Source organism: Spermophilus citellus (assembly GCF_964194105.1).
Source record: "Spermophilus citellus genome assembly, chromosome: 15".
Classification (NCBI taxonomy): domain Eukaryota; kingdom Metazoa; phylum Chordata; class Mammalia; order Rodentia; family Sciuridae; genus Spermophilus; species Spermophilus citellus.
The window spans coordinates 22034188-22060303 of NC_138195.1; the positions used below are offsets into that span (position 1 = coordinate 22034188).

Here is a 26116-nt window from a genome sequence, read left to right on the forward strand (position 1 = left end):
ACCATGGAAGATTAGCTCATGATCTGTCCCACAAATGTGTGAATCCACAGATACTTTTTGGTTATATGACACTTATCATAAATAGAGAATCTTATTATCAAGCTTTATGACATGTGCTGATTTAAGTCTTAGAGATCATAGAGTAACCAAAAGACTACATAATATGTAACTACACTGCAGCAGCCATTTCCTTTTTATATGCTATGCATAATTAGCTTTAAAATCATCCATGATTTGTACAAATGAAACCTGTAAGCATTTTTTTCATCTTAGAAATACAAGTTTCAAGAAGACTATTGTGCAGAATAATAAATAAAAGTTTTGTGAAGGACTTTATGCATACAAACAGCCATATAATGAAAAATAATAAAGAAAAATTTCAATGTGAATAAGCTGGTAATTGATTTAAAAGTACTTATTTGTAGTCAAATAGCTCAGATAGCTACACAACTATAGTTATCAGATCACTCTCATTATAGGGTGCTTATAAGTTTTGAACATTGTATTTTAAGAGGAAAATATGAAATTTTAGAGTACAACAAGGACATTATAATTTGGAACAAAGCTGTAGTATGTGGAAAGATTTAATCTAGAGAAAGAAAAAAAGAATCAGAAGAGATATCATGGCTGCCATGTGAAAAATTAACTATTCTCTGTGTCTCTAAGACAAGTAAGGAAACATTCACAGTGGGGAATGTTGATTCCACATAATGAGATAAATAGCATTCTAGACGGAACAGGCTACCCCAAGAGGAAATAGTTCTAGAGTTATTACACATATTTACATACAACTTTGCTAGCTATAATGGGTAAATTTCATACATAGGAAAGGCAGTGGTAAAAGACATGTTCCAATCTGAGTGCATTTGAAACCTTTATGAATGTTATGCAATAAACATGAGTATAGTTAGGAACAATAAATAGTCTCATCTATGTGTACCAACACTGGAGTCCCTTGTTAATAACAGTGGAAGGTAAAAGTCATCTGTCTCCACAGCCTTCCCTATTGCTACTTTCTAACTGAAACCACACCTATGAATAGCTACTGAGTTAATATTTATGATGCTATCCCCCATTGCTAAGAATAGTTAACCAGAAATAACTCCATCTATCTGAATTCTAAGATAATAGCAATAGTTCAGGTGTAGGGGATATGCTGGGAAGGAAAATGTCTTTGTATCATAACATAAGACTGAAAGTGTATTCAATAATGTACTTTATATAAATACATATATATTCTACATCCATGCATACATAGATTTGGATCATCATTAAGTGGGTGTTATTGACTGAGTAATCTCTGTAATAAGCCTCTACATACCCTGAAGTTTTTCTCATCATATGTTTTAGAGCAGAAATAATTTGGAGCCTGGGAAGTTAACTTCAAATGTTTGTATTATGATTATTTTACTAATATAAATATTACAGAGAAAATCTCAAGGAAAATGTGATTGTTAAAAGTGTCCTTTCTTATCATACTAATTAGTGTATGTCACTGATACTACAATAAAATTTGAGAAGGAGTTGTGGAATGTTCAGAAAAAAAAAATGAGGCTGCTTTAGAGTCCCTAAATGCATTTGTTTTAGCCTAGAAAGAACTTGGGGGAAACTAAATTGTACTCATCATTATAAAAGTCACAGCTCTAATTTTGCTGAGATAAAAATCCTTGTGACATTTCTGTGGCTATATTTAAGAGAAGGCTAACTAAATCAGCATTTAAGGGGAGCAGTTTTGTGCTGTGTACAAAACTAAAGGTCTTTTTTTTTTTTGGCCCATGAAGAACTTAGGAAATTAGTTTTGTACCTAACAACAACAACAACAACAACAACAACAACACAATCCCTCAATACTAGAAGGATATATCGAGAAGGCAATATCTACCTGGAACATATGACAAACTAATTGTGATTATATACTTATAACCTTTCTCAACCTGTGCAGTTTATTTCTTCCATGACAAGGTACTTAAGGAGGACTGTGTACTTGAACACATCCTGAATATTCTCTATGCAACAGACACTGAATAGAAGGCACAGAACCAAAGAAGAAAAAAATTTGAGTGGTTCTGTATATAAAGTTCTTTCTTTTCCATTCTTCTCAAGATTTTTTCTCTCAATACCAAATCCTGTCAATTTTTGACTGGTTTTAGCAGAGGATATTTCAAGATAGGATATTCTAAATGCTGTTTTTCAGTTAGGTTGGTTTATTCAAAAACCTGGAATAGCAACAGCTAAAGATGTTGCTTTAAAAATGTTCTTAGGACAAACTATTTATCATTGGAAAATACACTGAAAAATGTGTACATTTTTCTTTATATGCTTTATGATGCTATGCTGTAATATTAACATTTATAGTATATAAATATCAGAATTTTATCTTTTACAATATCAACATATTGAAGGACTTCTCCTTTTTGTAATTTTTTTTTTACAATATCAGAAACATAATAGTATAACATCACTATATTAAATCCATTGTTTCCTTTTTATCCCTAATTATACTGTCCTGCTCTATAATACCTTATAATTTCTTGTTTGGACTATAATATTCTCCCAAACTCTACTCCCTCCATTCCATTCATCTTATGAAACACAGGCAGAGTATTATCATAACATAACTGCAATTTGTCATATAGCAGTCTAAAAAGTTCAGTAGCTCAACATTAACTATAGCATCTAAACAGGCTTCCAATGTAAGTGACCAAGTTCTGATTAACAAAGTGTTTTAGTATGTTGATCTTAATAGTAGTACAGATTAAAGAAGGGAAGTAGGAAGACTACATAAATACATGGCAATTTCAATAATTTGGTTAAAATGATAACAATATGGTAGTACTACTAATAATTCAGGGAAAAGTCACACAACCAAGAAATATTTTAAAATTTCAATGGTTTTGATGATAGTTTGATTTAAATAGAAGAAAGGTAAAAATCAGAAAGTTTGATGGTACTATATAATTAAGAGGTTACTGCTACTAAAGAGTAAAATGGGAAAAATTAGAAAAGTAAATCAGTTTGAGGAGAAATTGATTAATTAGAAATGATTATAAGAATGTAAATAAACATGTTCATTAGAGAGTTGGAAATAGGGCAATGGCTTCTGTTGAGAGTTGGGGACTTGAGACAGGATATGAATATACAAATAGTAGAACTCCACATCATGGACAACCCATGTAATGGGATCCAAATTAAAATAAGTTGTACTACATTTATGTATAATATGTCAAAGTGCATTCTACTGTCATGTATATCTAAAACGAACAAATAAAAAAAGAAAACAAAGGTGAAAATTTAAACATTAAGAGATTAAAACATGAATTCCCAGAGGAAATTTCTTTAAACAGGAAAAGAAGATAATGTCAGAGGTTCAACTTTATAGAACACCTACACTCAAGAGAGCAACATAGAAGTTAAGAGTTGATAAGTATTAAGGACACATATAGAAAGAGATCCAATAGAGTTCAGCAATACAGAAGTTCAACAGAAGTAAACCGTTGAGATATCAAAGTGACTGCAGATGATAAAAGGTCTTTATATTTGGTGCTCTGAAATGTCATCAAATCCAAATGACTTCTGAAGAATAAGAATCAGAGTACTAAAGACTGATGATAAGTTGTGGAGGGTTAAAAGTAAATGGAGCAATAAATAACACTTTTATAGAGTGTAACAATTCACGATGGGTTCCTAATATACATTGGAATAAATATTAAGAAATTGAATAAATTGTTCAGTAAGACAATTTTTAAAACAAGGACATTGGTGATGTGAAAAGACTGAAAAAGGAAGAGAAAAACTGAAGAAACTGGAGGTAGGGAAATAGAAAGATAACTCTACCCTGTAATACAATGCACTGAATAGGTAGCATAGTAGGTTTAACCAGAAACTAGTGAATAAAGGACAGGAACAAAGGAGAAACTTCAGCTTCCATTTTCTTCCCCCAGGAAAGAAGATGAGATCATGTTTATTTTAGAATTAAAATTTTTTTTGCTCTATTAAACTATGCTTGGCAAATGAAAATCCCATATATTTTATATGTACTATGTGATGTTTTAGTATACACTGTGAAATTATTACCAAATTAAGTTAATTAACATCACATATTTATCTTTTTGTGTGTAAGAGCATTTATGATCTAGTCTCTTGGCAGATTTCAAATACACGTTAACTATAGCCACCATGTTGTACATTAGGTTTCTAATGCTCATTCATCTCATAGCTGAAGGTTTGCACTCTTTGGCCTATTCCTCTTTTCTCCACCTTCCAACCCCTAAAAACCACTGTAAATCTTAATTCTGTTTTAGATTGCACTTATAAGTGATATCATGCAGCACTTATCTTTCTAGATATGGATTATTTTATTTAGTGTAATGTCCTCAAGATCTATCCATGTTGATACAAATTGGATTATCTCCTTTGTAAATGCTGAATAGTAGTCTAATGTGTGTATGTGTATCACATTTTCCTTTTCCATTCATCCACCAACAGGTTTTAGGTTGTTTCCACATTTTGACTATTGTAAATAATGCTGTAATAATGAGAGTCAGATATCTCGATGAGGTACTGATTTAATTTCCTTTGGACATATACCCAACAGAATTGTTGAATCATTTGGTAGTCCAATTTCTAATGTTTTGAGTAACCTCCATACTGTTTTCCATAGTGATGGTACCAATTTATATTCCCATCATCAAGGTTTTCCTTTTCTTCATATTCTTGCTAACACCTGTTATCTTTTGAATTTTTTGATAAGTCATTCTGACAGACTTGAGATGATATCTCATTGTTGTTTTGGACTTTTTATTTCCCTTATGATTAATACTATTGAACATCTTTTCATATATCTGTTAGCAATTTGTAGGTCGTCTTTGGAACTTTGTCTATTTAAGTCCTTTGCCCATATTTTAATTGGGTTATTTGTATTTTACTATTGCATTGCATGAGTTTCTTATACATTTTGGATATTAATTCCTTTTTGAATATATGGTTAAAAAATATTTTCTCCCATTCTGTAGGATGTCTTTTCATTTTGTTGATTATTTCTTTCACTGTGCAAACACTTCTTAGTTTATTGTCTCACTTGTCCATTTTTTGCTTTTGTTGCCTGTGCTTTGGTGTCAAATCTAAAAAAATTCATTGCCAATATCAATGTCAAGCAGCTTTTCTTCCATGTTTTCTTCTAGGAGATTTTTGGCTTCAGGTTTTAAGTCTTTAATCACTTTGAATTGACTTCTGTGTATGGTATAAGAGAAGATCCAACTTCATTTTCTTTTTATGTGAATATAACGTTTTTCCACAACATTTATTGAAGAGTCTATCATTTCCACATTGTGTATTCTTGACACTTTTGTAGAAAATTAGATGACTGGAGATAAGCATTTATTTCTTAGCTCTCTTTTCTTTTTGTCCATGTGTCTATTTTTATGCCAGTACCACAGTGTTTGTTACAGCTTTTTAATATAATTTGAAATCAGGAAATGTGATACTTTCCAGCTTTGTTCTTGCTCAAGACTGCTTTAGTTCTTTGGGATGCATTTGTGTGTGTGTAGTTTCATATGAGTTTTAAATTTTTGACTTCTGTGAAAAACACTATTGAAAATTTCATAGGGATTATCTGAATTTGTACATCACATTGGTTAGTGTGGAAATTTTAACACCACTAATTTTCCAGTATATGAACAAATGTGTCTTCTACGAGTTCTTTCATTCAGTTTTCATCATACAGATCTTTTACCTCAGTAGTTCAACTTATTCCTAAGTATTATATTTTTTTCTGAAGCTATCGAGAATATAGGATTCTTTGGTTTCTTTTATGAATGGTTCATTATTAGTTTATGGAAGCACAACAGATTTTTGTATGCCGTTTTTGTATCCTACATCTTGACTGAATTTATTAGTTCTAAGATTTTTTTTGTGTGTGTATCTTCTTATTCTCATTTGTTTTTGGTGGAATCTTCAGGATTTTTTTATACGAAAGAACATGTCATGTATAAACAGACAATTTAAGATCTTCCTTTCAATCTGAATGCCTTTTCTTTTTCCTATCTAATTCTTCTGGCTAAGACTTCCAGTAATCTAGAACAGAAGTATGAATATTATCTAGTTCCTGATTTAAAGGTAAATATTTAAGTTTTCACTGTTGAGTATGATATTAGCTATGGGCTTATCCAGTATGGCCTTTATTACATTGAGGTACATTTATTCTATATCTAATTTGTTGAAGGTTTTTGTCATGAAAGTATGTTGAATATTGAATGTTCTCTTTTTCTCTCTTTTTCTGTTTTGTACTGGGGATTGTACCCAGGGGCACTTTACCACTGAGCTATACCCTCAGCCCTTATTATTTTTTGAGATGGGATCTCACAAAATTATCGAGACTGGCCTTGAATTTGCAATACTCTTACCTCAGTTTTCCCAGTTGCTGGGATTACAGATGTGTGCCATTATGCTTTTGAATGCTCTTTCTGTATTTACTGACATAATTATATAGTTTTTTTTCTTTCATTATCTTAATATGGTGCATCACATTCACTGATTTGCATAGGTTGAAACATCCTCCTGTTTTACAAGCCTGAACACACTTAAACCATAAAGTTATAATAAATATAGAAGTTTTCCTCAGTGTTTTAAAAGTTACTAAAATACTTTCAGGACTTTGTATTATAAAATTGACCAGCTATCCTTTCTTAAAGAGGTCCTCAGTGTCCCATAATAATATCATTATTTTATAGGGTACTTTACAGTTCACAGAGTTTATATGCATTATCTCATTCCATCTTCTTTTGTATTTGTCATAAACCAAATCCTCAGCAGAAAGGTGCCTTGCATTGACTTGACTTCAGAAAGTCACATTAATAATTCTCAAAGTATTAACCATTTCCTGATTATACAGTCTAGTTTACAAATGTGATCATGCTAATTTACTATTTCAAATTTTTTAACAATTTATCATTTCCTTAAGATAAAGTCATTTTATTTATTTTTGAGAGAGAGAGAGAGAGAGAGGGAGAGGGAGAGGGAGAGGGAGAGGGAGAGGGAGAGGGAGAGGGAGAGGGAGAGGGAGAGGGAGAGGGAGAGGGAGAGGGAGGGAGGGAGGGAGAAGGGAAGAGAAAGAGATAATTTTTTAATATTTATTTTTCAGTTTTTGGTGGACACAACATCTTTATTTTTTTATTTTTATGTGGTGCCAAGGATCCAACCCAGCGCCCCGTGCATGCCAGGCAAGCGCATTACCACTTGAGCCACATTCCCAGCCTAAGATAAAGTCATTTTAGAGTTTTCCATGACAATCCAGACTAAGTTATAACCCTTATATGCACTTGCAGAAGTTCCTGTACTTTTTCCTTCACCTCTATCACACTTATCTTTTAAAATAGCTGTCTTTCCTGATAGATTTGAACTCCACATTTCCACACCTGGATATTGTCCTAGGTGATTAACAAATATTTCTAAGAGTTATAGTCCTAATTATATGCATGTTATATTTCTCAGTTGTAAACCAGAAAGACAAACCCACTGTGGTTAGGCTATCAATTTCTAGTTCTACAGAGCAAAGCTTTTGAATACAAGGAATTCACCCTAAGTACTACCTTGTCATATCTTTTGACAAGTAATAATTTACCCTATCCTTAGGAACACCCCTACCATAACGGTATGTTTTCAAACTTCAAAAAGGAGATCCATCTTCATTAATACCTAAATTTATAAAGAGGGTGTTTCACTTTACCATATCCAATTATCTTTCACAGATTTTTTATCAACTTGCAATTGTGCCAAGATTTTTCACAGGCCGGTCCTTCCATTTTAGGAGGCTTCAATTAACTAGATTTAGTTGTGTCATGGCTAAATGGATGTGACTAGAAAGGGTAGCATATAGCAATCTATATGTAAATTATTTCTCTATTGGTTAACATTTATGTTTGAAATTGGAAAATCAATTAAAAGAAACTTAAATTAATTTCCAACAACCACCCATTACAAAAAGGGGGTCAAGTGTCACTATTTTTGATTCCAAGATAGCAACAAAACTAAATCCTATTTCAAAACAGCAAATGGGAACAGAAGTCAATAGGCTTTGCTTTTTGTCTTTTATTCTTAAAACACTGCACATTTACTAAGTGCACTGCAGAATTTTAAATGCTTTTAAAAGCAATGGGCATATAAGTTTAAGGTAACTTGAGGAAGCAACGTCAATCTTCATTTTCTACTGTAGCAAAGATCCCTTCTATACATAAGTATAGAAACCCCATTAGCGTCCAGAACAATGCCTAGCCCAAAATGAGCATTTAATACTTATTTGTTGAACAAATGAAAGATACTCGAGTTTTCGAGCTGGGAAGTGACTGTCGCCCTGAAGCAGGTATGCAATCTTTTCAGCAGGCTAGCTGGCATTTCCTTATCTCCTCACCCTCAGGGTGGCCAAACCCGGGCCCCTATATCCTTACACTCCTCAGGTAACCCGCTAATTTCTCACACAGCTGCAGCTGTTTCTGAGGACTTTCTGGCTCAGCTGAGTGTGGGCAGCAAGCAGACCTGGACTCAGCCCTCTGGCTCCAACACCCCAAACAAAGAGTCTGGGCCCTTGTTTTTCCAAACCGTGATAAACAACCAACCTGCTCGCCCTCGCCTCCCCATGCAGACAGACGCCTTGGTGCCAATACCAGCTCCGCCTGACACCGTGAGAAAAGAGAAACAGCAAGCCACCACCGCTAGGAGCGGGAGGGAGGCGAACGCGCCACGCAGAGAGCTGCGCCCCCAGGTGCCCGTCTTTCCCGCGTGCTCCGTCGTCCGACGCCTCACGCGCGAGGTTGCGGGGGCCGCGGCGCCAGGGCAGCCCCGGGCGCGTGCGCGCGTAAAGGGAGGGGGCACCGCGCGCCAGCAGGTGGGCGCGTCCTCCCGCGCGCGTGCGCGCGCACTCTTTCTCACGTTCCCGGTGCGCCTCGTCCCCTCCCCGCCGAGAGCGCGCGCCTCCCGCCCTCGCGCCGGGTCCCGCTCAGTCTGTCAGCCGCACTCTCCCTAGAGCTCCTGCCAGGGCGGTCGCCTCGGCCGCGTTTCTTCAGCCCAGCGGCTCAGCCTTGGCCTCTTGGCGCCCTGTCTCAGATCTCCTCCCCGCTTCACCACTACCCTTCCTTTCCCGCCCTTCTGACCCACCCACCGCACGGAGAGAGCCTGGATACGAAGCAGGCGGGCTTGAGAAGGGGGTGGGAAAAATGGAGGTGCCGCGCCTGGATCATGCCCTCAACAGCCCCACCAGCCCCTGTGAGGAGGTGATCAAAAACCTTAGCCTGGAGGCCATTCAGCTGTGCGACCGGGAAGGTAAGAGCGGCCGGGACCGAGAGGAGAGGGGCCGAGCCCGCGCCAAGGCTCTGCGGCCGCCCGGGCCCCGCCGATGTCGCCCGTTGGGGGGGGGGGGCAGGATCTTTTGTTGTCCCCCAGGGTGCTAATAAATGCAGGTGCGAGGTCCCCTCCTTCCCCTCTCACCCCAGAAACAAAAGGACCCCAGGGCTTGCTTCTTGGCGCGGAAAGTCGCCCTCGTCCACGGCGTGGGTCGCCGCCTTCGCCTGCCTGGCCCGGGGAGGGCGCCGTTGGCGCCCGCGGCTCCTGCCGGGACCAGGCGTTTCCGATCTTTGCCGCAGTCCGGATTTCCCGGGTCTCTTGGCACCGAGGGAAAATGCCCTTTGGGGGTTTCTGTCACTTCCATCAGGCACGCAAACAGTAGTTAGCATTCCCTGCCTAGAAACTTATCAGACAATGCTTTTGGAAGCCTCCCATCCTCAGACTCCCTAAATTAAGTCCATTTATCCTCTCAAATTGGGGTGAGAGTGACAGTTTTTTAGTGAAGGGGCGAGGGTGGGGTGGGTTGGAAATCCCAAGCATTTCAGCACCAAGGACAGGCACTGGCTTCAAGGTTCAGGGCTGTGATTCAGACAGTAGAGGATAGGAAAGGTAGCAGAATACAACAGTCACTAATATGGCAGTATGTAAAAATGTGATGTGTAACCGATGTGATTCTGCAATCTGTATTTGGGGTAAAAATGGGAGTTCATAACCCACTTGATTCTAATGTATGAAATATGATTTGTCAAGAGCTTTGTAATGTTGTGAACATCCAATAAAAAAAAAAATGTCTGTAAAGGAATTGGCCTAATATAGCTGCTGTGATTCAGATTATATGCGAGCTAAGCACCATTGTGTGCCGAAATTGTATTGTTTATTCTATTGTTAAAGTTGGCAGTCTCCTAAAGAAGGAAATTGGACACAGGTCTGAGCGTTAAAGGGATAAACTAGTACTGTGTGCAGTGTGGGTTACAGGGCATCTGTGTGTGTTGGATTAGCTGGAGAGTCAATGCTTTTGCAGTAATGTGGAATAAAACTTCATTTGTAAAGAAGTCATTTAATTGGTGTTTGGTTGGCCAAACAATTGTAAAATTCTACATCTGACAACAGAAAACCAATTTACAGATTGTCAAGAGGACTCTGAATTCTTTGGAGTATAAATGAAATTAATGTTTAACTATATAGAGAGCTAATGATTGTAAAACATTTTTAAACCAAAGTTATGTAGAGATACCAATATGCTCCCAGTAAGATCATAAAATTTTATTAGTGTAGGCCAAATAGGGAGCAGAAATCTTGTTTGCAAAGTCATTTAAATGGTCTTAAAGTTGTTTAGGTGTTGCTGTTTGGTATATTTAGGTTAAGTAAACACCAAAGTTTAGTTTACTTCTGTTAATATCTACTAATTTTGGAACCAAAATTCAAACCAATGACAGTTTGAATAATTTCTGAAATAGGTATAGTATGAATAAATATGTATTCTTACCAAGGCTACTTATATTTCCTTTATTCATGGATGGTTAAGTGTGTATATTTAGCTCATCTAAAAATCTTTTTGGAATGCCTTATATAAGTTTACGTGATTAGACTAAAGGTTATTTTAAATATATCACATAGGAAGTTATTTGAGTTTTAATTTATACTTTCATGAAGTGACTTTGTAATGCTACCATTTTAATTTGCAAATATTTTAATTTTCTTAGATTGGTTTGAGAGGAAATGAAGAATCAAATAAAAAGTAGATGTCAGTAGTTGGAAGTGGGTAATTCATTGTTGTTCCTCAGATCCCAGTAATCTCGATATTTAAAGTGAATTAATCATGTTTCAAAGATATTAGGGAAAATAAAGTTAAGGGACTTCTTAAATGAAGTTTACAGCGAGTTAATGTAGAGTGCAAAAATTAATGCTACCTTTATTGTGGTCTTTTCTAGAGTAGTAGCTATTTTGTTCTGGTTACATTTTGTAGTTGTTTCTGTTCACATTGTGAATTTTGCAAAACTAGCAAATTATGTAACATTTAATTGGGAATATTTGCAATAAGCAGTTTCTATGAAAATTACTATTTGAAGACCTCTGATTGATTTATTAGAGACTAAGTAGGCTTCAGTAGGTAAAATAGCTTATACCAATGAGTACAACAAGCTAACTATTCTATTAGAAGATTCATAAAAAATTTGGAATGACTAGTGTAGGCAGTTGTTAAATGGTTAACTTTTTTTTCTTTATGATCCTACCTTATGTATCAATTCCAAAAATATTAAATTGTCTCGATGGGAATTATTTAGAGGGGGTAATGTAGTTGTTTTTGAAAAATAGTTCATAAAGTGTTGCATTAAATTTGTCAATCAGACCTTATTTAGCATCATTTTACATTGAGAAATTTTCAGCTGGGTGGTATTTTGTTCCTTTTGCTTCATTTACTTTCCTTCCTCTCAGGTCTCCTTATTTTACTTTTGGCTTAAGCACATAAGTATATCTTCTGCCACACACTTGCCTTTCTACACTATACAGTTATAAGTGTGTGGCAGAAGACATACTTATGTGCTTAAGTACATAATAAGCATTATATTTTCATAATTTTAAGATCATTGAAATAGATTTTTCTCATTTTACTCCACTATTAATTTGATAATGAAAAAAATAAAACATCAATTCCTTAAAAGTATAATAAAGTGTACATTCCTTTACCCTCTCCACTCATACATGTTTTAAATTTTATAATGTTTTGCATATTGTATGAACTAAAAGCTATAGCATCTAGGAACATAACTGTATGTCTTATGTTCCCTTGGCTCTTCTATTTTATATTTTTATTTGTTATTTGCCTATTTTCCTATACATTGATGTTTACATTATTAGCATCAATTCACAATGTTTCTTTTTTCCTAGCCTATAAAAATATTTAGTAGTCTTGGAAGAATATAAATTAGAGTTCAAGTGGTCATGTAATTGGATTTTTAATTAAGCAAGAGGGTTCTTATAAACACACAAACAGAGAGAAACATATACATTATGGGTAGTCTTTCTTTTGGTTGATAGTACTTGGTCCCTGCCCAGGTGTGAAGTTACTTGAAGTTCAAATAAGGATTCTGGATAGATTTCTATTAGGAAATCTTTAAGATGCACTGTAGATTTAGGGGCTCATATAAGTCTGTATTGGAAATAGGAGACTATTTTTGTTTCTCCACCTCTGCTGTGCTGAAATATACTCAGATTGCAAACATGGTATGATTTCATTATGACTTCTCAAAAAATGGAAGGAAAAAATAATTTTTCATTTGTTAGCATCAGTAATATGGGAACTCATTTCCAGGTCATTTCTTTTCTTCTTGTAGAAATTTCAGATGCTCGTTGACCTGATGGGAATAAATTTTAAAGAAATTACACAGAAGCTGACAGATTTAACTTTCTTTGTTTCTAACAATAGTTCTGTGAAGAAAAAGAAAAAACAGTTTTCTCCTTTTTATATGTTTAAAAAAATAGATTTCTTAAAATGTGGACTTTATCATACCTATTTAAATTACAAATCTGTTGAACCTCATTATTTATGCTCATGCATGTGTAAATTAAATTTTGACTCAAAACAAAGTAATCCACATGCTGGGGAGCACAGTGCCTGTTAGATAATCCTTGATAACATTTTCTGAAACAAACATCTAGGAAAAGTACTCATACTCTTTATTACAATGATGTAATTACTCAGTCTCACTGACATGCTGTGGGGGTATGTGTGTATAATAATACCATAACAAATATGACTTTGGTTAGAATATTGACTCCATAGCTGTCCAACCGTAGGCAAGTGACTTAACATTTTTAACAAAGTGGGCAGAGTAATGTCAGTTGTATAGAGGTGTTGAAATAATAAAATGAAGTATATAGTATACAAATAGAGTAATAATTATTGTGAATGAAATATTATTCTCCAAATATGTTATTGAGTTAAACTACTGCTTTATCTCTCTTTTTTTTTGCTAATGTATTAGTCTATGTTGTTTTTCATAATTTCAGTTGTGTATTGTTTAGTTAGGAAATCTTCTACTTTATGAGTAATTAATGCAAACTAAATTATGTATTTTAAAAGAACAGTAAATTTAAAAATCACAGTTAAGTAGTCTTATCCCTTGATTTTATCTTACCATCTCATCAATAATTTTTGTTAGCCTTAGCCCTAAAATATGTTTTCAGCTTCTAATTCAAATCTTTTTGTTTTCTTTTCTTGTGCCTTATGACCTTAGGTACTATTTTGAGTAGGTGTTTGCATAAGAGCGCTTCTTTGTCTTCTTTTTCAGTACTTTTTAAAATATTTTTTCTAAGGATAGCTCTGTACGAGGTCATATGACCTCTGTATTCATTTCTTTTACTCTGGTATGACTATTAAAATGCTGCAAATTCTCATTAGTGAATATGGAAAAAAACAAAAATAAGAACTTAAAAGAAACTAAAAATTGGAACTCATCAGAATTATGTTAAACAATTTCATATTCTTGGTAGGGATTCTCATTCATTCCCCTGGAAGACCAAGAAGTTATTACAGTAAAAGTCTCATCAAAGGATATTTGGCCAGACTCCCTCCAGTGGTAGAATGACTGATGTGTCATAAGTAGTAACACTGGCAATTTGCTCTGTTGCCCAGGTAGGCTGGTCAGAAATTCACTCTATAATGAACAGTATCTACACAATGTCCCAGACTACTTGGTTTTATCTCCACTAGTATTTCCACCTTGTGTATGCCCAATCTTGATTTTTTTTACTCTGATGTAAATATACTTTTCCTCCTTTGAATTGTATCCTGGACTTCAGTGTTAACAACAGTTATATTGCTTATTGCAGCAAGCATGATCCTTCTAGTTTATGATTTCCCTTCTTTGTCCTTAGTAAATTCATAATTTAAGTTTTGCCTTGTAGAATATGCCTCTTTCTTGGATTTATTTTCCATTATTGTTAAATTTCTCTGTAAAAGTCTTTTGTCTGTCTTTTATTATTTAAATCCTGATGTGACTACTCGAAAACGCATGCCTTAACTGTTTAAAATATTTTGTTATTACCAGACAGTAGTTAAATATCTTACTGAGCAGGTAATGTTTCATACACATACATTTTAGAAGTAAAATTAGCGTTTGGGAAGGCTTCTAGTAGAAATGTATAGAAGAAGTAGGCAGAAAAATTAGAAAGCTTTACAATCTTTTATGTAAGATAATGAGTGGCAATGGTATAAAAGAAATCTATAAAGTAACTACTAAAGAATTGATGATTGGGGCTGGGGATGTGGCTCAAGCGGTAGCACTCTCGCCTGGCATGCGTGCGACCCGGGTTCGATCCTCAGCACCACGTACAAACAAAAATGTTGTGTCCACCGGAAATTTAAAAATAAACATTAAATTCTCTCTCTCTCTCTCTCTCTCTCTCAAAAAAAAAAACTAAAAAAAAAAGAATTGATGATTGAATTTTCAGACAAAATGAAATGTGATTAGGAGTAATGTTAGAATTTTGTCTGGAAAGTTCTGAAAATCAGAAGAATCATTATAGAAAATAAAAATAAGGAGAAAGGAAATGATATTTAGACATCATGATGACATCAGGTTTTACGTTTCAAATTTTAGGTCTTAGCGAATATCCAAGTATGTCCTAAGCTCTTTCCAGGGCCTCTTTCCTCTCTCATAGATACTATATTGCCAGAAAAATATTGTGTACTACTTTGTCATTGTTTTTAGTATGGATCCCCTTGAGAGACCTTAAATTCATTTTAGGTTCTTTTTCTTCATTCCTACTCCTTAAAAACTTCTTACAATCTGATGATAAAACTTTTAGAATCATTACTGTATAAAACTAACCATTTGGATATTTAGAGAGGATTGTGAAAAATCATCTGCTTAAAGATATAGAGTCTCCAGTCTGAGTCCTGACAGACTTTTTAGAGGGATTAGTATAAAACAAAAAGAACATTTAAGTTATGTTAAAACATTTGAAATATAACATTGAGACCCCTTGGAAGGTTACAATAAATATTCATCAATTCTTGTATAATGGGAAGAAAAATTCTAGAATACAAAGAAGAATTGCTCATAGAAATTCATGTTCCATTAGGGATTCCAGAACTTATGTGAAAGGGGAAGCTTAGGATTTGACTTAGTGTTAGTCTCTAATGAGCTTTGCTTGTATCTTACTCCTTGAAGGAAAAGAGTGATAATATCCTGGGGATGGTCAACTTTGAACCCCAAAGATGAAATGAATCTACAATCAGGTTTGTTAAAAACGCAAACAAAAACTGCATTTTGAAGTTGCTCTATAGATGTGAATTGAACAAAGAGCATGACACTTGGAATTGGTTCGTTTTGTTTCTCATGACTAATTGAGCCTAGTTTGTGGCTCATTTAAAGAACAGACTTCTCTGGGAATTTTGCGTATCTACTATTTGTTATAGTGGTTGTGGCAACTTTAGTAAATAAATCTGTCCTTTTGTTTCTATAGCCTGTGGGAGTGTTGCTATCTAATTATAGTATGAAAGACTTGTAGCTTTTCCAGACATATGCCTTTAAAGACAAGGCACAACATTTTTTTTCAATATACTTTTCTTCGTGTCCACTAATTTGAATGCTATGGTAAATTTCTCAGCCTTTAACATTTTAAAAGCTGGTTACTAATGCCAACAAGAATCAAAATAATCATCTACTATGTGATAGATTCCTAGTGGTTACATTTTAAAGTTGCATCTATGATGTAGACTAGAAATCAGCAAGTTATGGTCTTTAGGCCAGATCTACTGACCTGTCTTTTTTACAACTAAAATTTTATTGGAACACAGCCATGCCCATTTGTTTGCATGTTTATCCACGGTTATTCTTTTGCCACAGCAGCAGAGAAGAGTAGCTGTGATAGACTCCATAGCCCATAAACCTTAAAATACTTATTGTCTGACTCTTTATTGTAAAAGTTTACTAACATGTTAGATAGAAAATTAAGAATGCAAGTTAGTGTCTCCTGAAAGAAAGATATAAAAGAATTTCTGATAGAAAATTGTATGCTCATTTTGATTTAACATATTATCAGGATTTTAAGATTATGCAGGTCATGCAGAGAACTGTGGAAACCTGACTGTTAGCACAACAATGTTAGCTAATGTGTGGGGTTAGTCCCAAGATGGATGGCCTTTTATTATTCCATTGTGTCTGATAGACAGAAAACAAATCCTAATTTTAACATGAATCTGGCTTTCATATAATAAAATTTAGAAAGACTATTTATGATTAGGTATTTCCAAGTGCACTTATAATTCTATTAATATGTTTTAAAGTGTCAAAGATAACTGAGAATATGTACAATTATATTGATATATACTATGAAATTTATGTAGGTACCATACATCCTTACTTCTTAACCAAACTCTCATTAACAATGAGTCATATTTGGGCTGGGATTGTGGCTCAGCGATAGAGTGCTTGCCTAGCACAGGTGGCAAAAACTTATCTACATTTATAAACTTACTGACATTCTGAATGTATTATCATTTTCTTCATTTTATTAAAGAGTTAGATAAATTGGTTTGCTCAAGTTATTTATATTCAAAGGATTTATAAAAAATTTAATTAATAAAAATATTTCTTTTGAAGCACTTATGCCTTGCTTCAGGACACTCAGCTAATGGGTTTTGAAATTTTCTGTCTATAATATTATAGTTGACTTAGAGAAAAAAACCCTACAATTTAAAGGACATTTTATATGTGATTATCCAAAATTACTTTGAAATACCTCCGTGTCTAATTCTTACTAATGCACAGTTACTACTTTATAAAATCTGGCAATAGCTTTTATAGGAATTTTTTTTATATTATATACTTCCCTTAATATAGTTGTCTCAACATTTCTGACAATTTGGTGGATGATGTTTTGAGAACTGATTTAGACAATATATTTTTCTTCTCCATTATTTTACTGTTTTTTGAATTTACCTACTTAGAAAACTACAAAGACAAATGAAATCTGCCACATTCATAAACTCTTTCAGTTAAATTAGAAAGATTTTATATAATTTTAGCATTTCAATTAATCAGGTATATGTGTTGAATAGTTTTGTATTCTCTGCATTTTAAGACATGTATCAAGGCACATGTCTTTAAAAAAAACAGCATACTTATTTAACATTGGTTGCAATATGAGAAATGCAGGATTTAATGAGTTTTTTTCCAATTGTATATGCTTTTTTTTTTTTTTTTGTAAGTGGCATAATGACTGTTCCATTGTCAGATTTACAACTTCAGTTACTATTTTGTTACAAAATTATGGACTTTGTCAGAGATTATATCACTATTTTGCAAAATCTTTTCATGTGAAACTTAATGAAAACTTGTCAGATTTTATCATTACAAATTAAGTACTAATGATAAATGACTATCTTTTTATTTTAACTTTGAGCATTTCTCAGAGATGCTAGCAGATTTATTTCACTTTGAATGGTATATCCGTTGTTAAACTTGGTTAGTATTTCTTGTGTATCTAGGAATCCATTTCTAGTTTTATAGGTAATTATTTTATTACCTATTACTGGAAAAAGTGTAATTGTATCCCAAACTTAGAAGTAACTTAATTATTAATATAATTAGAGATGAAATAAACAAAACTCAGACCAATTCCTTAACCTGTTTAATTTGTTATGATGAGAAGAAAATCCAAACAGATGCAGGTGAACCTTTCCTGCAACTAACTGAATGCTACATGTAGTACATGATGTTTGTAATGTTTTACTTGATCATATTTTTGGTGGCTTGAATTTCAACAAACAGGAAATAGAACCACATGTTTTTATACACTGTACCATTTTGTGCACTGAGTTGTAGGCAATGTTTTATTTTGCTACTCACCCAAAATCACATAATATGGCACAATTTAATGTATGCCATTCGTATTACTATTTTAAAATTAGTTTAAAAATAATTACAAAGAAAGTTAAATGATGATGTTTGCTGAAGTCATCTTTTTAATAAAAATATTTAAATCAGTTTTCAGTTTTCAGTAGTTCTCACAGTTTATCCTAGAGGGCTTGTTAGAGCACAGATTGCTGAGCTCCATCCCCTGAGTTTCAGATAGATTAGATCTGGGGTGGAGCCCAAAAATTTACTTTTCTAACAAGTTTCCAGATGATGCTCATGTCAGTGACCCATTGGAGAAACAATGCTGTAGATAAGCATAGTTTTTAGGTAAGGAAGTATATTTTTCAATTTTCCATTACTATAAGGGAATGCTGGAGGCTGGGTGATTTGTAAGGAAAATAGGTTCATTTAGTTAACAGTTTTGGAGACTGAAAGTCCAAACAGCATGGCACTGGCTCTGGTATGGGCCCTTGTCTAGCAAAGGCCCTCTGGCTACCTCATCATGGTAAAATCATCTGTGAGAAGGAGAAATTATATGGTGAAACAGGAAGCTAGAGAGAGACCAGGGATGACCTTGTCTGTCTTTTTTAATAATACTCTTGCCAGAGACAACCAGGGGCCCCAAGAATTACCTCAATCCCTTCCAAGGGTAATGCCCTAATTAGCTAATGACCTCCTACCAAGTACAAAATCTCACCTCTTATTTTTAATTGATTTTATTTTTTAAATACATGACAGCAGAATGCTTTACAATTCTTTTTACACATATAGAGCACAATTTTTCATGTCTATGTTTATATATAAAGTATGTGCACACTAATTCATGTCTTCATACATGTACTTTGGATAATGATGTCCATTACATTCCACCATCATTGCTAACCCTATGCCCCCTCCCTTTCCCTCCCACCCCTCTGCCCTATCTAGAGTTTGTCTATTCCTCCCATGTTCCTCCTCCCTACCCCACTATGAGTCAGACTTCTTATATCAGAGAAAATATTCAGCATTTGATTTTTTTGGGATTGGATAACTTCACTTAGCATTATCTTCTCTAACTCCATCCATTTACTAGCAAATGCCATGATTTTATTCTCTTTTATTGCTGAGTAATACTCCATTGCGTATATATGCCACATTTTTTTTTATCCATTCATCTACTGAAGGGCATCTAGGTTGACTCCACAGTTTAGCTATTGTGAATTGTGCTGCTATAAACATTGATATGGCTGTGTCCCTGTAGTATGCTGATTTTACGTCCTTTGGGTTAGACCCAGGAGAGGAATAGCTGGGTCAAATGGTGGTTCCATTCCCAGTCTTCCAAGGAATCCCCATACTGCTTTCCATATTGGCTGTACCAATTTGCATTCCCACCAGCAATGTATGGGAGTGCCTTTTCCCCCACATCCTCGCCAACACTTATTGTTGTTTGTCTTCATAATAGCTGCCATTCTGACTGGAGTGAGATGATATCTTAGAGTGGTTTTGATTTGCATTTCTCTAATTGCTGGAGATGATGAACATTTTTTTTATATATTTGTTGATTGATTGTGTATCCTCTTCTGAGAAGTCAAGTGTCTGTTCATGTCAGAACTAGTAAATGAATTCAGCAAAGTAGCAGGATATAAAATCAGCACCCATAAATCAAAAGCATTTCTGCATATCAGTGGTAAATCCTCAGAGAGGGAAATGAGTAAAACTACCCCATTTACAATAGCCTCAAAAAAAAAAAAAACAAACTTGTGAATCAATGAAAGAGATGAAAGATCTATACAATGAAAACTACAGAACCCTAAAGAAAGAAATCAAAGAAGACCTTAGAAGATGGAAAGATCTACCTTGCTCTTGGATAGGCAGAATTAATGTTATCAAAATGACCAAACTACCAAAAGCACTATACAGATTTAATGCAATTCTGATCAAAATCCCAATGACATTCCTCATAGAAATAGAAAAAGCATTCACCTCTTTTTTTTGGTACTAGGGATTGAACTCTGGGCAGGGAAGAGTGGGGTGGGGGTGATCCACACTGAGCTTCATCCCCAGTTGTTCTTTATTTTTTATTTTGACATAGTGTCTCACTAAATTGCTGAGGCTAGTTTTGAACTTAGAATTCTCCTGTTAGCCTTTCAAATTGCTGCAGCTACAGGCATTCACCACCACACCTGGCCAAGCCTTGCCTCTTAATGATCCCAACATCTCTTAACATTGCCACACTGAGATCACACTTTTAACGCAAGAAACCTTGGGGACAAACTACATCCAAAACATATCAGGAAAGAGATATTAAATTTGGGGTTTTAGAAGTGGTATTCTGGCATTCCTTTTGATGATATTGAACTCCAGGAGTTTAACCAGTTAATGATAACTAATTATGATAGGTAGGATTCCTAAAACAAGACAGGTAAAAATTAGTGGTGGAATCAATGAATATTCTAAGGTAAAGATCTGTAAATTTGTAATTAAATTGGAATATCTCAAGTGAGACATGAAAATTGAGTTGAGAATGGCTCATTTTGATAGATTGGGAAGTTGGGTATATTTTGACACTACAAAAACAAAATAGGAATTATTGGATGGAGGGAACATAAAGAGGTAGGCTTGGTGTAATAATCTATTAAAGTAATCTCTGGGTCAGTTTAGATTTGAAATGTTTTTGAAATATCTAGATGGAAATGTGTAGAAGGCCATTAGAAATATACATCCATGTCTCATAGAGAGTAAAATTGTGGACATAGTTGGAAATTTGGTAGTCTAAACTGTTTCTCAGTTGCCCTTATTTTTCCTTTTTCAATGTTCGTTCCTTGTCAGTGTTTGAGATCCATGTCAGGTGTGGAACTGCTTATTAGAGTGAATAAATTAGAATACTGGTGCTTGCTTTGGCAGTATCTGAAAGTATCATTTGATAATTAGTGTTTTTTAAATATATTATCAGTTTTAGTAGGGTACATTTTAGGAAGTTAAACATGGATGAAATACAGTTGACCTAAGCTCTGTACTAGATATGTTTCTTTCCCTACTTTTGACTGTATATAATTATTTTGTTTACTATGGAAATAACACTGAATTAATTTTTCTTACTTAGCAATATATTCTGCTGTAACATAAATAAATATTCTTATTCATAAAATAAATTAATTGTTGGAGCTTAAATTACATGGGAGCTTAAAGAAAAACAAATCTTCACCAAATCTATTTCTTAGGTTTCATACTGAATATATACTATTAAATTATCTCTGACATTTTTATAAGAGGAAGCATATACTAAACTGGAAATGCAAAGATTTAGCATTTTTCGTTTTACTTCTAAACCATGTCTTAGGTAGCTAAATTATAATTGTGCTGACGATTTGACCTTGAGCCTATTATTTTAATGTTTACTAGAGTATTTGTTTAGAGCTAACCTAAATGAGACCTTTTTTTACACTTACATTTTGTTTTTTGCAGATTCTTTCTTTTTAGGTAACCCTTCCATTTTAAAGTATAATTTTTCTCTAACATTTTCAAGCTGAGTATTTTACCCTATTTGTGTATTCTGGTGCAATTTGTTATATCCAGTTTTTTTTCTGGGGCTTAATATGTTGATTATGTTTAGTGATTTTTTTTTTTAAAAGGAAAGTCTAGTGACTAAAAAGCAATGGTTCTGGAATTTACTCTTCATATTACTTGTTTTGCTAAAAGCTTCATTTATTTAAATTCTAGAGGTAAAATTGACAGTAACAAAATTTGATTGCAGTAATGATAAATGTTCCAAATAGAATCTAGCCATTTCTACTATACAAGAACTCTTTTTGTATCATATTTTGTAGTAATGTATCTTAATTTATATAGATATTTCTAAGAACTTTACATATATTTCTAAGAGTTTCATATGAATCAACTATTGAACTTTTTTTGCTTCTCTTAACAGTTTGAAAATATTTTCCTATAGTATTAATACTTTCTAATTTTAATTTTCTAAAATACAATGCCCACCTAGTTTCCTTATTATATAATAATATTTAAATGAAAATCTTAAATAATTTCCTGGTAACATTCATTATGCTATTTAGCACAAATCATGTGTTGGTATTTTGTTATTTTCATTGTACTTTAAATTCAGATGTTATATATTTTAAGAAAATCTGAAATATGAAATCTAAACTTATAAAACACATTAGTCAGGCAATATTTTTCCTATAATAGTATTCACCATTACTGCTTTAGAATATGACAGAAAGGTAAAATGGCAAAAAGTGAAAACAAATAATTCTCTTACGTAATGATTTCTTAAATTATTCCTGAAAGTTTTATGAGAGGAAGCATATACTAAATTGGATATTAACAGATTTCATATTTTCTGTGTTATCTATATTTAAGCCATGTCATAGGTAGCTAAATTATGATTTTGCCGACAATTATTTTTAAATAATTTTGCTGATAATTATATTAAAATTGTACTCTAAAAGGCCAAATTTGTGTCATTTACCTGTAAATGTGCCAAGCTTATCCAGTGTTTCTGTCAATATTAATTTTTCCTTATGGTCCACAGAACACTTATAAACTATAAAAAAAATAGTATGTTTAAGTGTGGTGATGTAAGAAAGGGAAAAAGAATTTTAACCAGAACAGTTTTTGTGAAAATCAAAAGCATTTTTCAAAATTTGTACGTTGAGTAATATTTATTAATAATATAAATTATGGCATTGTAAAGTTTATTTTGGCACTGTAATTTAACTATTTTTAAAGTGATTTTTATTGTCTTGCATTATCATTAAGGGTCTGTGACTTTTGTAGGTGATGAAAAATATTTTAGTTTCTTATCTTAGGCTCATGTCTTAGGCCCCTATAGTAAAGTCAGATTAACTAAAGAAAAGCATATAAATTTGATTTAACATAAATTTTATGTGACACAGAAGCCACCTTGAGGAAATGAAGATCCAAAGAATCTCCAATTCTTCCCTAGATTTGGAGAAATATGATTGAAAGAAAAGAGGATCTGATCTAATGATAATAAACTAGGAGAATTTAACAAGGCCTATTGTTTTCAACTTCTCTGTATTCTTTGTGTGTGTGTGTGTGTGTGTGTGTGTGTGTGTGTGTGGTGCTGGGGATAGAACCCAGGGCCTTCTGCATGCAAGGCAAGCATTGTACCAATTGAGCTATACTACTGTAGCCCTCCTCTGTATTCTTATGTCTTCAGAGTTAAGAATGTTCTTTTCCTCTGGGTATAGGTAGATCACCTGCTCATGGAAGTCTTATGACCTGTTTTGGAAAAGGTAAGAAAAGATCAGGGTGTGAACTTCTTAAGCTGTTTTCTCAAATCTTTCAGCTTAGTATAGTTTGGAGCAGTATGTCCTAAACTCATCACTTACTAACATTTTTCTGATATATTCTCTTAGGAAATTATATGGGTCTTTTGATCATAGTAATGTAAAGTTGACTAAAATACATGGATTGTAAGTAAAAAGAATCAGTCCATAAGATGGCTGACTCCATTGCTCTGGTCCCAATATGAAGCAGAGCATCATAATCAAAGGACAGGGCTAAAGAAAACAGCTTACCTCATGATCATCAGGAGACAGAGAGGGGAAGGGGCTACAGGGAAGTTGAACCCTTCTAGGTCACGTGTACCTTCTCTAGCCATGCCCAACCTGCCTCCAGTTACCACCCAGTCAGTCTTTTCAAACTGGGATAGATTGTTTTTCTTACAGCTCTCACAGTCCAATCATTTCACCTCTGAACATTCTTGCATTAATATAGGTGGTTTTGGGGGACATCTCATATCCAAACTATAATAATAATGTTTTAATTTTAGTTTCTAATCTGATATTTTCGCAATTAATATATTAAGTTTTGCTAACCTTGGTAGGGAGTACCTTCTCTAGTATGCTTTCAGTAATTGTGTTTTCATGCTTTCATATTTCAATTCATTAATGCATTTATCATTCACTCAGCAAATATTTATTAGGGCCAGGTGCTCATTAACACAGTAGGAAAGAATCTCATAAAGTTGTTTAAAATTTATCAAATTGATATACTCAAAATTAGATTGCAAAGAGACAACAGCATTGCAGTTCCTTGTGAACATTTTATTCATATTATGCTGATGTAGGAGACCTCTCTTGCCCAAATGGCATTTTAAATAGATATTTTTCATGAATGTTGTGTGTTTTGGTCATAAGGCCTAAAAAGATTTAATTAACTTATACATTTTCTATAGAAGAATTTTCTCTTGATTTTTTCTAATCAGTGAATGGGATGGATTGAAACTAAAAAAGTTTCTTCTCTGGAAATACAAGGAGGCCTGGGCACAGCCAGTGGCAGGTGCTGCAGGAGTGGTAGCTTGTCCCCATTTGCGCTGCACTGGAGACACTGACATGCCAGGCATGGCCCCAGCCCCCAGCTAAGGTAGCATTTCAGTCAAAAGGGAAGAGGATGTCACCAGGCTGCCTGTGTATACTGCCTGTGGCCTGGCTCTCTGGGGCTGTGAACAGAAGTTCTAGGAAGCATGAGCCCCTTTGTACCCACCCCGGGGCATGTGGATAGGGCGAAGACCTTGCTCCCGGGACCTCTCAGCCATGCAGGGAACCAGCAGAGCACCTTGGAGTCAGGAGTCCTCCCTGGCCCAGCCCTTCCCCTCCAGTGGCGCCAAACAGCTGTGGCCTCCTCCAGTCAGGGAAAGTGGTGGGTGTAGGGCTGGACAGCAGAATACATCAGTCACTAGAAAGGCAATTTGTAAATCAATGGAAATGTAACTGATGTGACACAGCAATCTGTATACGGGTAAAAATGGGAGTTCATAACCCACTTGAATCAAACTGTGAAATATGGTATGTTAAGAACTATGTAATGTTTTGAACAACCAACAATAAAAAAAAAGTAAAAAAAAGAGCCCCCCCCCAAAAAAAAAAGTTTCTTCTCAGCAAAAGAAATAATCTGTGAGGTGAATAGATAGCCTACATCCTGGGAGCAAATTTTTACCCCTCACACATCAGATAGAGCACTAATATCTATAGTATATAAAAAACTCAAAAAGCTAAGCACCAAATAAAATAAATAATGCAATGAATAAATAGGCCAAGGAACTGAAAAGACACTTCATAGAAGAGGATATACAATCAATCACAAATATATTAAAAAATGTTCATCATCTCTAATAATTAGAGAAATGCAAATCAAAACTGCTCTAAGATATCATCTCACTCCAGACAGAATGGCAGCTATTATGAAGATAAACAACAATATATGTGATGGCGAGGATGTGGGGAAAAAAGTGCACTCATACATTGCTGATGGAACTGCAAATTGGTTCCGCCAATATGGAAAGCAGTATGGAGATTCCTTGGAAAACTGTGAATGGAACCACCATTTGACCCAGCTATCCCTCTCCTTGGTCTATACCCAAAGGACTTAAAAGCAGCACACTACAGGGACACAGCCACAACAGTGTTTATAGCAGCACATTCACAATAGCTAAACTGTGGAATCAACCTGGATGCCCTTCAGTAGATGCCCTTCATCTGATGGGATAAATAAATGTGGCATATATACACAATGAAACTTTACTCTGCATTAAAAGAGAATAAAAGCATGACATTGCAGGTAAATGGATGGCATTGGGGAAGATAATGTTAAGTGAATTCAGCCAATCCAAAAAAAAAAAAAAAAGAAATGCTGAATGTTTTCTCTGAAATAAGGAGGCTGATTCATATTGGGGTAGGGAGGGGGAGCATGGGAGGATTAGATGAATTCTAGATAGGGAAGAGGGGTGGGAGGTAAAGGGAGGGGGCAGGGGATTAGCAAGGGCAATGGAATGTGATGGGCATCATTAACAAAGTACATGTATGAATAACCTAACTGGGTGTCAACATACTTTATATATAATCAGAGATATGAAAAATTGTTGTATATTTGTATAATAAGAATTTTAATGCAAA

The 26116-nt window shown here is 34.5% G+C and overlaps 1 protein-coding gene across 1 annotated transcript in view; it reads left to right on the forward strand.

The window, feature by feature from the left end:
- The window catches only part of LOC308634036 (ankyrin repeat domain-containing protein 26-like), a gene marked incomplete at its 3' end in the record, with an annotated part of 225360 nt that overhangs the window by 73880 nt on the left and 125364 nt on the right, over positions 1–26116 (forward strand). The window lies entirely within an intron of this gene.